Here is a 15,962-nt window from a genome sequence, read left to right on the forward strand (position 1 = left end):
GTGGAAGTCGCCCGGGGCAAGGAGAAAGTGCCCGAGCAGGGCGTGACCGAGGTGGGCGGTATCAAGCGCCGCCGAGAGCAATGCAGCCCGAGCCCCTCGACCGGGCGAAACAAGGACGAGCCGTCCATACTGGCCCGTATCGGCAACGCCGGGCCAGTCAGAGAGGATCTGGGGAAGATGACCCCGACTCAAGTGGCCGAGAGGATCGGCCACGACTTGGCCGAGGTAAGCGTTCTCCAACTAATTTTATTTTTTATGCAAGTGTCTCTAAACGGGCTGACTTTGAGCATCTTTTGCATTTCAGATTTCCCGAGCGGCCCAGCTTCTGCAAGGTCGGGCCATGCTGGCCGAAGAAGCCGACCACCATAAGAAGGCCGCCGCTCGACGCCTTCAAGAGGTCCGGGACATCCAGGCCGAGCTGGAGAAGGTCCAAAAGGACCTGAAGAAGAGCGAGGAAGATCGGGTCCTGGCGGAGAAGGTCGCCCAACGGGCGATCGGGGATGCCAAAGAGCTAAAAGCCCGACTCGATAACCCGAACGAGCTGGTCCAGTCTGTCTTTAAGGACAACGAGACGGGCTCAGCATTCCTTACGGCAGCCCGGGGAACGAAGGTCGGGGAGGACCTGATCCTATCGTTCGGTCGCTGGGCCTTTAAAGCCGGGCAGCGGAAGATGCTTGAGCGGGCCCGGAATCGGATGGAGCAGGCCCTTGAAGGGGACGACCTCCAGTTGGTCCTTTCTGCGCTTCCTCCGGACTTGGCCGACCCCGGTCCCTCTCCCTTCGCCCCAAAAGACAAGGCGGCCGAGCCCAACGGATCCACGACGGCCACTTCAAGCGGGAAAGAGCCTTCCGAGAAGGGTGGAGCTCGGGAAGTGAAGAAGTAGAGAAAGCTATACTTCTTTTTGTAATGACTTTAATCGGGAGCCGGTCCCGAATTTGTACCGGGCGCATTTTTTTTAATCAATAAATTTTTTTTTTTGTCCAACTTATGTCATTCGTCTCTTTTCCGCACCTTTATTTTTAGTCATGCGTGTGTCGACCCTTAATGCTCGACCTCATGGCCTTTTGGCCCGGTCCTGCACTACTCGACTCGTTCGACACCCGACCTTATGGCCTTATGGCCCGGTCGTGCATCCGAGATTTCGACATCAGACTGGCCTACCCGATCGAGTTTATCCGATCTCTTGGCCTTGTCAAAATTTTGAAAATAGGTAAGCCTCCACGTTCGGGATTTTCCCGAACGACGGGCCTATAGATACTTCCTTCATCCCAGCCCCCGCACTATTGTACCCTCGAGGCACGAGTGGGTGCGATAGTGGAAAGAAGTTGGACGGATCGGGAAATTGTGCTGAGAGCTCCTGGCTTTCCCGATCAGTGGCGTGACCCAAATGTCTGCCGAAGAGGAGCGCATTCGACCGGTCGATAGACTCGCTCGGTCGATGTAACTTGACGATGAATTGATCTGCGCGCAACGAAGGTAAAGGAAATAACCGACCGGGCCGCAGTATGCAAACGGTCAAGCAATCACCGATCGTATATACATTAAACCTTCCCGCTCGCAGGCGGTTGAATAAATATTTACAATAATAAATTTAATTACAAATGACGACCGGGACTAACTCGCAGGTCGAATCCCCACTTCGTCCAAAGATTAGAAAAAAATAGGCTAGTGCCTAAACATAACGAGGTGCTCGGAATTCCAAGTCCCCTCGATTACCCGATCGGTTGTCGTCTCCAGTCGGTATGTCCCCGGCCGTATGATAGCACTGATGATGTACGGCCCTTCCCAATTTTGACCTAGCTTCCCTCCTTCCAAAGGTTGACTGGGCTCCCTTCGTCGTAGAACGTAGTCTCCCACCTGAAAATAACGAGGGTTGACCCGGACATCCTTTGAACTCTTGACTCGCTTCTGATACTCGGACATACGCCGAGCGGCTAGCTCTCTCTTCTCTTCGACCCCATCGAGATCCATGACCATCGCATGTTCGTTCTCCTCCGCGTTATAAGTTCTCTCTCGATCGGTCGGGATCCAAGCCTCGATCGGGAGTCGGGCTTCTGCTCCATAAACCAGGGCGAAAGGGGTCTCCAAGGTAGCTTCCCTCGGGGTCGTCCGATAAGTACATAATACATATGGCAACTCATCGGTCCAACTACGACCGGCCGAGTGTAGCTTCTTTTTCAGACCTTCCAAAATCGTCCGGTTAGCATTTTCTACTTGCCCATTCCCCTGCGGGTAAGCCACCGACGACCAGACGTAAGTCGTCCCGATCGTGGCCAAGAAGTTCTGGAAATACTGGCTTACAAATTGGCGGCCGTTATCGCTGATGAGATGCACAGGCACGCCAAAGCGGGAAATCACATTGCGCCAAAGGAACCGAGCACACTGCTGAGAGGTGATCGTGGCTAAAGGCTCGGCTTCTATCCACTTGGAGAAGTAATCGATGGCGACAATCACGAACTTTCTCCGACCGGAGAGCTGTGGGAAGGGGCCCAAGATGTCTACCCCCCACCTAGCAAAGGGAATTGCAGTCGTGACCGGCTGATAGAAGGTTGCCGGTCGTCCAGGCATCCGGGCAAACAGTTGGCACGTCTCACATTTCCGAGCTAACTTTTCACAGTCTAGCTGGAGGGACGGCCAATAGTACCCGATCAGCATGATACGACGGGCTAACGATCAGCCTCCTTGGTGTGAAGAACAAATACCCGAATGCAATTCCTTCATAACTAAATCGGCCTCAAATGCGGTCAAGCAACGCATAAGAGGGCCTCCGTACGATCGCCGGTAAAGACGACCGTCCAAGACTTGGAACCTCGGGGCTCTAAGCTTGGCCTTCCGAGCACGCTGAGGGTCGTCTGGGAGCCGACCGTGCTCAAGGAACTCCTTCAGATCGGTGATCCAATTATCCTCTACCGGTTGGATTGGATTGACCGGCAGGCGATGGATGCTATGTTTCGAGATCACCAGAATCCGAGCTATCTTTGACATGTGTTCCGGGGCGTCTTGTGCCAATTTGGACAAGATGTCCGCATCGGCATTATCCAATCGGGGTATATGCTGGACGGTGTACCCCCAGAACTGAGCAAGCTTTTCCATGGCTAGGTCTCGGTATAATTGTAGGCGCTCTCCATTGACTTCGTAATCTACGAGAACCTGCCCGACCACGAGCGCGGAGTCTGTTTGAGCTCGAATGTATTCAGCCCCTAGGTCCCGAGCGCACTGTAAGCCATTGATGAAGGCTTCGTACTCGGCTTCATTGTTAGTCGGGTGGAACTGATACATGAGAGCAAAATAAACTTTGAATCCTTCCGGGCTCGTGACCACCACTCCTCCTCCTGCCCCATTCTTGCTACTCGACCCATCAGTAGCCAACGACCACCACTCAGCCTCGGGATCCGCAACCTCCGGGGGGTCGGGTATCCCGGGCGGTGCACTCGACCAAGAAATCAACAAGGGCTTGACCTTTGATGGCTGGTCTCGGTCGGTATTCGATCGCGTACTGAGTCAGCATTAACGCCCACTTGACTAGGCGACCGGATGATGAAGCAGTTCGGAGGACTAGCCCGATCGGCTGATCGGTCAACACGCGAATTTCTCGACCCTGGAAGTAGGGAGCCAACTTCTTCGCGGCAATGTACAAGGCGTAGACGACCTTCTCTAACCGGGAGTACCGGAGCTCGGGACCATGTAGCGCGTGGCTTACATAGTACACCGGTCGCTGGACCCCTTCCGGATCGGTTCGGCACAATACGGCGCTTACTGCACGATCGGAGACGGCGAGGTACACGTCTAGCCCTTCTCCGAGCTCGGGCTTTGAGAGCACGATTGGTGACATGAGATACTCCTTCAGCTCATCAAAAGCCGCTCGGCATTCTTTGTCCCAGACGAATCCATTAACTTTCCGCAATACCTTGAAGAAAAGTAAAGCGCGCTCGGCTAACTTAGAGAGGAACCGGCTGAGAGCTGCCAACCGACCGGTCAATTGCTGGACCTCCCGAGCGGTAGAAGGTGGTTGCATGTCCAGAATCGCTTTTACTTTGTTCGGGTTGAGCTCGATTCCCCTCTTGGTCATCATGTAGCCAAGGAACTTGCCGGTCTGAACCGCAAATGTGCACTTGGTCGGGTTCAGCTGCAACTGGTACTTCCTCATGATCTGGAAGCACTCCCTGAGATCCTGAGTGTGGTCGGATCGGTCCCGACTCTTGACCAGCATATCATCAATGTAGGCCTCCATCGTTCGGCCCAGTAGATCAGCGAAGAGCATATTGACCATCCTTTGGTAGGTCGCTCCCGCGTTACGGAGGCCGAACGGCATCACTCGGTAGCAATACAGCCCGTCCGGGGTCTCGAAGGCTGTCTTGCTCTCATCTTCATGGTGCATCATTATCTGGTGATATCCTTTGAATGCATCCATGAAGCTCATCAACTCGGCCCCGACCGTCTCGTCGACCATCTGATGGATACTTGGTAGAGGATACGAGTCGAGCGGACAGGCCTTGTTGAGGTCGGTGAAGTCTATGCACATCCTCCAAGCTGGGGGCTTCTGAACAAGAACAATGTTGGCCACCCACTCGGGATAGATTACCGGTCGGATGTGCTCGATCGCCGCCATCTTCTTGACTTCTTCCTTGACAAACTTGCGGCGATCGGAAGAAAGGTGCCGGGTCTTCTGTACGACCGGCTTTGCTGCGGGATCGACGGCTAACTTGTGACAAATTACCGATCGATCGATCCCGGGCATGTCTTCGGGCCCCCATACGAAGATATCGGCATACTCCCGGAGTATGGCCAAGATTTCTGTTCGTAACTCGGGGGTGAGGGCCTGGCCAATTTTGATCTTCCTGTCCGGTCGGTCCTCGGACAGGGGAACTTCTTCGATTTCCTCGGAAGGCTCGGGTTGTTCCTTCCGGTCTTTAGCCTCTTCTTTGGCTATGGTGTTCACCCAGGAAGACTGACCGGAGTCGCGTCTGTTGACCGCTCGGGTGTAACACTTTCTAGCGGATTGGACGTCGCCGCGAACTACGCCGACCCCATTAGGGGTGGGGAATTTCATGCACAGGTGGGGCATGGAAATTATCCCACCGATCTTCATAATGGCGGGTCGGCCTAAGATAATGTTGTGGACGCAATGGAGGTTGACCACAACGAACTCAAGCTCCGTCTTGATCGACTTTGGGGATGCGCCGATCTCAACCGGGAGCGTTATTTTTCCCTCGGGGTACACAAGAGCCCCGGTAAAACCCGACAGTGGTACACCGACTGGAGTCAGCTCCTTCCTGTCAAGTCCAAGTTTCTCGAACACGTCCAAATAAAGGATGTTCACGCTGCTGCCAGTGTCCACCATAACCCTCTGGACATCTGTCCCTTTCACATCAATCGTGACCACGAGCGCCTCCATGCCATGGTCACCGCTGTTGGGTTGATCTTCGAGGGTGAAGGTTATGGGCTCCATCTTTTGCCTCTTCCCGGTCTCCCGGGAATCCACTATGGCGACCGGGCAATTACTCCTCGGTCGGGAAACGTCTTCCAATCCACCGAAAATGACGTGGATGGTCGGCTTTCCCGCTGGTTGGCTGCTAGACGGAGGGTCAGGGTCCCGTCGGTCATCGCGACGATCGTCTCTTCGGTCCTGACCTGACCGATCGGAGCGTCCATCACGATCAGAGCGATCGGAGCGGTGATGGGAACGCCGGTAATCTCTCCGATTGGTATTCCTCTTTGTGTCCTCTCTCTTCCCCACACACTTGTCCAATTTCCCAAGATTGAGCAAATCCTCTAACAGTTGGCACAAGTGGGTACACTCCTCAGTGTCATGCCCGGCACATCGATGGTAAGCGCAATGCTTACTCTTGTCAGGGCCGTCTCGATCGGGATGGGGGAGTTTGATGAGATTGCAGGACTGAGCGTACTGCATGGCCTCCGCTGCGGATCGGTTCAAGGCCGTAAACTCACCAGGCCTGGTGCGAGATCGGGGATCGTCATCACCCGATCGGTGTTCCGCCCGCCCGGCCGGTTTACGGGACGAAGACCCGACCTCCTGCGAGCGCTTTACGGCATTCGCCTCGCCGGCGTTGGCATAATCTGTGACCCTTCGAAGGGCCTCCTCATATGTGGCCGGGGGGTGTAGAATGAAATCTTGATACAAATAACCCGCCCGGAGGGAAATGTGTAGCATGTGGGTGGCGGTCGCGTCATCCATGGGCTCGACCTCCCCGACCGCCGCCTTCCATTTGACAAGGAAGTCGGTCAAGCTTTCCCCTTCAAGCTGTTTGGCCTTCTCTAAGTACATATAAGACTTTTTCACCACCTTGGGGGTGATGAATTTCCTCACGAACTTGATCGCCAAGGCATCAAAATTGTCGATCGAGCCCGGCTGCAAAGTTCGGAACCATTCCGCCGCTTGACCGGTAAGCGTGGAATAAAAAGCCCTACACATTACGGCGTCTGATACGCCCTTCAGCATCATATTGCCGTAGAAGTCATTGACATGAACCTCAGGGTCCGTACGACCATCGTAACTTTTCTCTTCGGAGACCTTTAAGTCGAGCGGGTAAGGCTGAGCCGTCACTGCCGCTGTAAAAGGCGTCTGGAGTAAGGTCGATTGGTCGACCGGGGGTGTTGCAGGGTGCGCGTTTCTGAATTGCGCAAACTCCGCCTGGAGGTTGTAGAGCAATCCTCGGGTCTCGTTGAGCTCGGCGGCTTGGGCAGCTTGGGCTGCGTCCCGAGCGCGTCGTCGTCGATGAGATCTCGACCCACTATGCCCGGATGAAGCCTCCTGGCTTCCTGCATCTGTACGTCTTCCGGCTGGCGGTTCGGGTCTTGGGGCCCCAAACGTTGCCGCATCTCCGGTCGAAGACGATCAAAAGCTACCGCTCGGGCAACTTCTTCGGGGTCCTCCACTTGGGTGGGAACCTCGGCTACTTGCTGGGCCTGCCGTGGTGCCTTCATCGCATCAGCACCCCCCGGCCCCAACCGCGAACGAGCCGAGCGTCGAGCCCGGGAAGCAGGCTGATGCTGCGGCTCTACTTGTGCGGCCGGGTGAACTGGAGGGGCGGCGGCTGGAGCCGTGTACGCAGGCGTATATGGTGGATAGCCAACCGGGGGAGTGTAATACATCGGTTGGCCAGGCCAATACCCGTACGACTGAGGTGGAACCGGGTATGGATATTGGCCGGGATACATCATCGGCGGTTGTGGATATGGCTGACCGGGTGTTGGGTACCCCGGTTGAATGCAATTCACCGGCTGTTGGGCGGCCGGGTATGTGTTGGATGGATGTGTTGGTGAGAGATTGAGGTTGAGGTCCATCGTCTGACCTTGTTGTTGTGTCGCTTGGTGGTTGGATGAGCTCGCTGCATCCACCTGGTCGTCGGCAAAGAGGTTTTGTGCCCACGGATACATTGTTGATGAAGGATCGGGTGCTCGTCAAGACGTTTGCTTTCTTGCACGGTTCCCCACGGACGACGCCAAAATGATACTGCTAATTACTACGTAAGCAATAATTAAACAAACTCGAGACCAATTAAAGCAAGTAAATATCTTTATTGATCACGGTGAAGGCCCTAAGTACAATCTACTTGGTTGCTCTGAGTACCGACTGACTGCGGTCGGGATTCTCTAACAACAACCTATCGATCGTCCAAAAGTCCCTCACACTGTAGCTACTGTGGGTATTTATAGCCGTTGCGCCGGAGACACAAATCCGGTCGTTCGGTATGCTCTCCACGTAGCCACCACGTGTCATCCTCCCGGGTGCCCTGTCTGTCCTCGCAAGGAGCCGCCACGCGTCCTTTATCAGCTCTCTCGCCAAAGGGCTACCGCTCGGTGATCGACACTGCCGCCCGGGCAACTCCCGGTCGGACCCCGATCGGGTTCTTCACAAGAAGCCCGACCTGTTACCTGCAAAGACAAAGAGAAAAGGACGAAGGCACGCCGGTCGGGGTAAAGCTATGTCGGTCGGGATATTCCCTACCAATAGGTATTGAAGGTATGGATGAACCAACTCCACTAGTTCCAATTCCAGTGCACAACTTCGTAAAAAATTATTTTCAAGTTAAAAATTTAAATTAAGTTAATACAATTAATGTTTAACGAGGTTATAGGTTTATTTCTTTGTCACCCTCTCCTTCGCAGATATCCTCTCGAATTCTTCATCACCCTCTCCTTTACGTCCACCCTGAAGATACAAAGGAATGCCCACAGTTTCTTTCACAGATGAAGACGTCCATTTGTTCTCCCACAAATTCAGATTTGCGTTGGTTGGCAAATTCGCAAAGAATAGACCCCCGATGACAGATATCAGGAAGACCTTTAATCAAATCGGCTTCGGTGGAGCCTTCTCTCTAGGTTTGATCAATCAACGCCATGTCCTTTTAAATTTTGATCTTGAAACCGACTTCCAATGTTGCTGGTTGTGGAAGACTTGGTCGATCAAGGGTGCTCTAATGCGCATCTTCAAATGGGCGCCCGACTTCCGCCGAGATATTGAATCTCCAGTAGTCCCGGTGTGGATTGCATTTGAAGGCCTCCCAGCGCATCTTCAGGATAAAGGTGCAATTTATTCAATTGCCAATCTCATTGGTTTTCCTCTGAAAGTTGACGCTTCCACCCTTACACACAACCGACCGTCTGTGGCTCGGGTTTGCGTCGAATTGGATGTTAACACCGCCCTCACGGATCAGGCTTGGATCAACAATGGTTCTTACGGCGGCTTTGCTCAGAAAGTCACATATGAATATGTACCACCGTAGTGTCTGGGATGCTGCAAATTTGGTCACTTGGCTTCAGAATGCCGATCTCAGACGGAAAAACAACATCTCGAACCCCGCCGTGAAACCGTAAATGCTCGCCACGAAGAACCCCAGCGGACCCAACAGCCACTTCTAGTTCCACCGCAAAAGCGTTGGCGTCCAGCTACCAGCCAAACAATTGCCCGTCAGGAAGACATTGAACTAGTGAACCCCCAAAATGAGACTATGCAATAGGCAGATAGCTAGTCGGCACCTGTTCTGATCCAGGAAATTAATTCTTCATTGGGGGTAGCCATTATTGATGACCAAGGTATATGGAATTCTTCTTCACTCTCGAAGTCACAACCCGGTCATTTATCTTATGGTGACGAGGTTCAGAATGTTCAATCTTTCGATCAATCCTTGCTAGAATCGTGGAAGGAAGCCAGTAGGAGGTTTGCTTCAAAAATTGGAAGGTCGAAGCCGGATGACTTTGTTATTGTTACCAAGAAGAAAAGTCGGCCTCGGAAGGATTACTCTGCAAATGTCCCTTTGGTTTAAAATGAACGTGCTTAAAATGAACGTGCTTAAAATGAACGTGCTTAGCTGGAACGTCAGGGCCTACTCTCCTCACGGTGTAAGCTCAAACGACTCATTCGGCGTGAGCATGTTCGCTTTGTCTCAATAATAGAGCCTATGCTGGCTCGAGATAGGTTGGATGGCTATGCTTAGGATTTTGGCTTTGCGGGAGGCTATGCGGCCTTAGAATCGAAAATTTGGATTCTTTGGGCCGACTGTTTCGAGGTGGATATAGTTCTCGATAGCGACCAGTTTGTGTTCTTCAATGTTAATTAAATCCCTTGGCAGTTTTCTTTTAATTATGCTGCAGTTTATGCGAAGCACACGAGAACAGAGAGGGCACAACTCTAGGAAAGACTACTGGTTTTGGCAGAGTAATCGAAGCCGGTCCTATTAGAAGGGGACTTTAATGTTATTTCGAGCATCTCGGAGTACTGGGGCAACTCAATTCCAGACACAAATAGCATTTCTGATTTTTCGTCTTTCATCAGTGACAACTGCTTAATTGATCTACTAGTCATGGGGAATCAATACACATGGCACGGTGTTCAGACTACGGGAACTGTATGGAAAATGCTCGACCGCTTCCTAATGAACTCACATATGCGTGATTTTTTCTCAGATGTGCGAATCAATATCTTGGTAAGGACCTCTTCTGACCATGCGCCAATTTTGTTCAGTGGCACCAACGACGCCATGTCATGCCCAAAACAATTCAGATTCCAAAACATGTGGTTGTCACATCCTAACTTTGTGTCATTGGTCAAGCGCAACTGGGACTTGCCGGCGGACGAAGGGGGCATGCGAGCTTTGGCCTTCAAGTAGAAACAACTAAAATTGTTCCTGCGCACCTGGAACAATGAGGTCTTTGGCAATGTGTTTGACCGAGTTAGAAGTTTGGAATCGGGGGTGGCCGAGGTGGAGTGTAGACATGCTGATTATCCAACGAGTGAGAACCGAACTGTGTTTCACTCACTGCAGGCTGAACTTCTCTTAGCCTTAAAACAAGAAGAGTGATACTGGCGGCAAACGACACGGGTTAAGTGGTTGAAGGAGGGAGATGCTAATACGCGCTTCTTCCACTCGGTGGTTAAAGACAAGCATCGCAGGCAGAGAATCTGTGTTGTAAAAGACGCTGAATGCACTCTCATCACCTCCCAAGCGGATATTCAAGGGGAAACAGTCAGGTTTTTCTTAAAGTTGTTTTCTGCTGAAGATAGCTAAGACATGGACTCTCTTTTCAGTCCCATCTAGCGAATTTAGCTGCTGTGGAGGCATCGGCCCTGGTTGCGCCGGTATTACAGGAGGAAGTCAAGTCTGCAGTTTGGAAGTTGGATCCAGATAGCGCAGTCGGGCCAGATGGATTCTCTGGGTCGTTTTTCCGGCATTGCTGGGAAGTGGTAAAAGACGACATTTTTAATGTAGTACAAGATTTATTTGTAGGGATCCGGTTCCTAGGGCCTTGGCAAGTGCGCAGATTGTTTTGGTTCCAAAAAAAGCCAACCCGAAGTACTTTGCAGATTACAGACCGATATGCTTGTGCAGTTTCATAAGCAAGGTTTTCACAAGAATTATTGCATCGCACTGAGTCCAATACTGCCTAAGCTAATCTCCAGGGAGCAAGCAGGTTTTGTGAAGGGCCGAAGTATCCAGGACAACGTCCTTCTGGCGTTCGAATTGCTGCAGTACATAGATAAGAAGTGCCAAGGGTTGAATATTATGATCAAGTTAGATATGATGAAAGCCTTTGATAGGGTCTCGTGGCCCTTCCTTCGAGCGGTGCTTATTAAGCTAGACTTCCCAATTTCTTTCATTAACATTGTTATGAATAATTTGGGGGGCCCCTCTGTTTTGGTGATTGGGATCATTGCGGGGAGGGAGACCCGCTCTCCTCGCTTCTTTTTATTCTCGCCTCAGAAGTCCTTTCCTGATCCCTTATTCTTAAGGTGGGAGTTGGAATGTTGTCCCTGTATTTGTCGCCTCTGGACTGTCCTCCGGTCACATATTTAACCTTTATAGACGACATTGTAATATATTTGTAAATGGGGCTTCACACCCTCTAAAGGCCCTAACAGATGTTTTGACGCAGTACCAGGAGGGGTTTGGACAGAAAATCAACTTCAGCAAAAAAATTTTTGTTACTTCCCGAACTTGTACAAACAGAAGGGCGGCTGTCATGTCGCGGGTCTTGGGTATGCAACGGTCAAGCCTGTCCTTTCGTTACCAATGCGTGAATCTTTTCAAGGGACGGAACTGGCCAATTTATTATCAGCATTTGATAGAAAAAATTGATGGTAAACTGCTCGGTTGGCAGCGCAAGTTACTTTCGCCGTGAGGTTGCCTAACTTTAATAAAGCATGTGTTATCACCTATTCCTTTATATATTGCTGCCTCGGTCCTTTTGCCAAGGAGGACTATGAGGATTCTTGAATCCCGTTTTGCCAATTTTTTGTAGGGGATGGGGAGTGGCAAGTCGAAGCGTCACTGGGATAAATTATGCTTTCCCACGGAAGAGGGAGGTCTGGGCATCAGATCGCTTGATTTAATTCATCAAGTTTTCTCATCCAAGCTTTATTTCAATTTTCTTCAAGGGAATTTGCTATGGAGCAATTTTTTGCGTGCAAGGTACCCAGATGGCCATAACTTGAGGACCACTTCGCTCACATAGAGGCGGATGCAACTCCTGCGGGAATTTGTCGAGGATCATGTTACACTTGGCTCGGATGGAACTTGGGTTTGGTCACCATCCCCGTACGGTGACTTCACCTTCTCTTCAGCCTATAACGAGCTCCGATTAAAAGCCTGCCATAGCATGTCTTCGTCTCGAATCTGGGGAGGAGGATTGCCTTCAAAAATCTCCATGTTTATGTGGAAATTACTTCGGCAACTGCTGCCTTTTCCAAACGTTAGCCATCGTTTTTGGATACTGCACGCTCTATGTTTGTCCCCTCTGCTGGGGTGCATCAGCTATGTTAGATCATTGCCTCTACAGCTGCGACAAGGCTCAATAGGTCTGGGTGCATTTTCGGGGGATTTTTGGTCTGGCAGCCGCAGTTGCTAGTTCTATTCGGGCGGAATGCCATGCGTGGTGGCTCTTGGCGGCTCCAGGCTCAACAATTGATAGTATTGCACAGCTCATACCCTGCTTTGTTCTCGGTTTATGTGGTGCTCTTACAATCAATGGCTTTCTGAAGGTTTACCGTTCACATCTGTTGGTGTAATCAAAAGTGTTAAGCAAGAGGTGTTTCTAATTTCTCTCTCTCGGCCATTTCGACAAGATCCCTATGCTCACTTCCTGCTATCTGCTGGGCTGGCAGCAAGGTTCGTAGCTCCGCCGCGAAGAGTGACGATTTGGGTAAAGTGGCTTGCGCCGCTAGTGGGACGGCTCAAATTAAATACAGACGCTGCTTGTTATTCGAATGCAACCGCGGGAGGTGTTTGTCTGAGATACTCTGATGGACAACTTGTAGCGGGCTTGTGTTTTCGCTACGACGCATCTTTAGCTCTGGAGGCTGAGACGAAGGCTCTTCATTGCGCCTTCCAGTGGTGTGTCGCTTTTGCCAGACGACCCTTAGCTTTGTGATTGAGGTTGATTCCCTAGCCCTTGCCAACTTGGTGTCCTCAGATACGACAAGGATCCCGTGGAAGGTTAAGGAAGCGATCCTATTCGTCCGCACTTGTCTACGTGCGTGGGCCTCCACTATTAGGCACATCTACTGGGAGGCTAATCATGCAACAGATGCTTTGGCAGAGGCTGGACTTAGCTTTAGTTCTTCGAGAATTTTTTGCATGGTCGATAGTTTGCTTGTAAAAGCCAAGTTGGCTATCTTATACGACTCGAGAGGCTTCGCTTCCCACCGAGCTGTTCGAAATTAATAAAGCTTCTCGTTACTTAAAAAAAAAGGTTATAGGTTTATGTTTTTTCTAATCTTTTACATTAATTTATATTCACTTCAATTGAGATTGGTCGATTGGCCAACCTCATCCAATTTTGTGCACACTACACCCAAAAGTGCCTTAACAAATTTCGGAGTTAGAGAACTCCTAAAGACATCTAGTACCCTCTCACAGATACTGAATGGTGGTTCAGATGCAATTATAGAGATGAGAACAACAATAATGCCTTGCCATTTTAGACAGTAGAGGGAACATTCCAACATTAAGCTTCCACCACCTCAAAATGTCAAAATCATTATCCTCCTCTACAATTGCCTCAGGCAAATATATTTCCAGCTCAATTTTTTCCCTACCCAATTCCCCACTCTCCAATTTTTGCTTCTTTAACTGACTTTTTAACAAAGATTGAGGTCTCCCAATTGAAATTGTATCATACTGTGAAATAGAGGGAACAAACTGTCAAAATTTCGCAACTGGATTAAACTGGACAACAAAACTGGCCACATAATCATCATATAACTCCTTAAGATCAGTCAAAACCTTCTCAAACATGATTTATCCTTTATATCACCATACAATTGGCTAAACTAGTATGACATATATTCTATTTTGTCCTTGGGGATCCAAGATATTTGCATAGAAAATCATAAAATTCATTATCTAGATCAACCTTTATTTATCAAACTTTTCCCTCATATTCCTTCCCATAGTTTGAACATTGTCAAATTCATCTTGGGTGTAGCACATGCAGACGACTATGGGAAATATTTGGCCTCCCGTCGTTTGTAGGGTAGAATAGGAGGGTAGTTTTTGCTTATTGCTAAGTGCCAAAGAAACATTTTTCTATGGGTCAAATTGAGGTTGTTTGGTGCATAATTGATGCCTTTTGTGCTTAATTGATGTGATAATTGATACTAAATGGTATAATTGAGGAACATGGACTTACGTGAGTACATTTTGGTGTTTTGCAGGACTCTGGGGTTGAATTGAAAACATTTAGACAAGATTTGAGACATAATTGGAAAAGTTCTACAGGAGGAGGAATCACGTTAGAGATCATGATCGTGGAAGATAAAGTTAGCAGATATCCAGAGAGATTACGAGCGTGACTTAAAATTCAGTTTCCGGGAAACAATGCACGAACGAGATCATGATCGTGGATCGTAGCATGGAACCATGGCGTGAAGTATTTAAAGGATTTAAGAAGTTGACTTTAGGGGGAGACTTAGTTTTTCACTTCCACTTCTAGACACAGCGCTGAACACTCTTCAATTATAGAGAGAGAAAGTAGTTCTAGGATTGAAGGCAAATTAACAACTTACTTTGATCTTGGAGCTCTCATCTTGCTTGATTCAAGATCTTGATGGTTTGATTGCAATTGCTAGTTGAGCTAAGTTAATTTCCTGCATTTTTTACTCATTTGATTCTTCATTCCATCTTCAATTAGTTCAATTGTGGTTGTAATTCAATTAAGATCATGAGTGGCTAGATTCTTATGGAGTTGGGTTAAGTTTTCCTTGTGATTGTGCATGAATGGTCTTCATTGATTAAGAGGAATTGAATGTGTGTGTTGATGTATAAGTATCTTCGTTAGAAGTGGACTTTGTGTAGATTCTTGCATAGAGATGGCTACACCATGTGAGAAGTCGTGGGGTGTGTGTGTAGGAATAGCAATGGGGCGGGGTGGGTGCTGGGGATATATCCCCCCCCCCCCCCCCCCCCCGAATTCGCAACCCACTCCCCGCGAGAATTTTGCTGGTGCGGGTAATACCCAACCCGCAACTCTAATTATTAATATTACACTTAAATCTAATAAAAATTGTATACTACAATTCTTGTTTGACTTTTTTTTATATACATTTGCACATAACTATAAAATTTATTAGGAGCCAATGAAATTAGTCTTTAATTAGAACTAAAATTGTGTTGGTAGTATAAATTGTATTAATTGTTTACCCATTATGTTATTTGTATTCTTCTTATTCAATTTTCATAAACAAAAAACTAAGACAAGATTACAATTCAATTGAATCCCTGAGGCGCTAGCCCATAAAGAAGTTTAATTAATTAATCATGCATTTTTAATTATAAAATAAACATAAATGAATACTAATAACACAAGTATATATATAACAATGTAGTATCTGTTCATAAACTGCACAAAGAGTCGATGCCGCCTCCACTAATGCTCGAACACATAACCTCTTGCCTCCACTGGGCCTCTCCTGGCCAAACTCGCCAAAAAAATAACAATCTTCGTGATCTATTTACCAGAATTGCTTCGTTTTATACGGTACAACTTTCGTAAGTAACTCAGTGCAGTTTGTCTTGTTAAACGAAAATGAAATACGAACAACCGCGCTGGTCGTAATAAATCGACTTTCATGCTAGTTCTTGCTCCAGCATGAAAGTTCCATTAATGATTTCTGGGGAATATTCCATTGGTTAGTGAGACTCGGGGGGCTATGTATACATATGTGTGTGTGTGTGTGTGTGTGTGTGTGTGTGTGTGTGTGTGTGTGTGTGTATATATATATATATATATATATATATATATATATATATATATATATATATATATATATATATATATATATATATGTATATATAGACTTGCATTCAAATGAGGACAAGTATATTATAGAGGACTGTGAGGACAGATGTAGTGTGTGCCATTAGTCTGTATGTCGTGTGCATGGCCGAATATAGTCGTGTGCCACAGATTGTATGTCGCGTACATACATTTGTTAATTAATAGAG

Source organism: Ipomoea nil, unplaced genomic scaffold, assembly GCF_001879475.1.
Source record: "Ipomoea nil cultivar Tokyo-kokei standard unplaced genomic scaffold, Asagao_1.1 scaffold0482, whole genome shotgun sequence".
In the NCBI taxonomy this organism is placed as follows: domain Eukaryota; kingdom Viridiplantae; phylum Streptophyta; class Magnoliopsida; order Solanales; family Convolvulaceae; genus Ipomoea; species Ipomoea nil.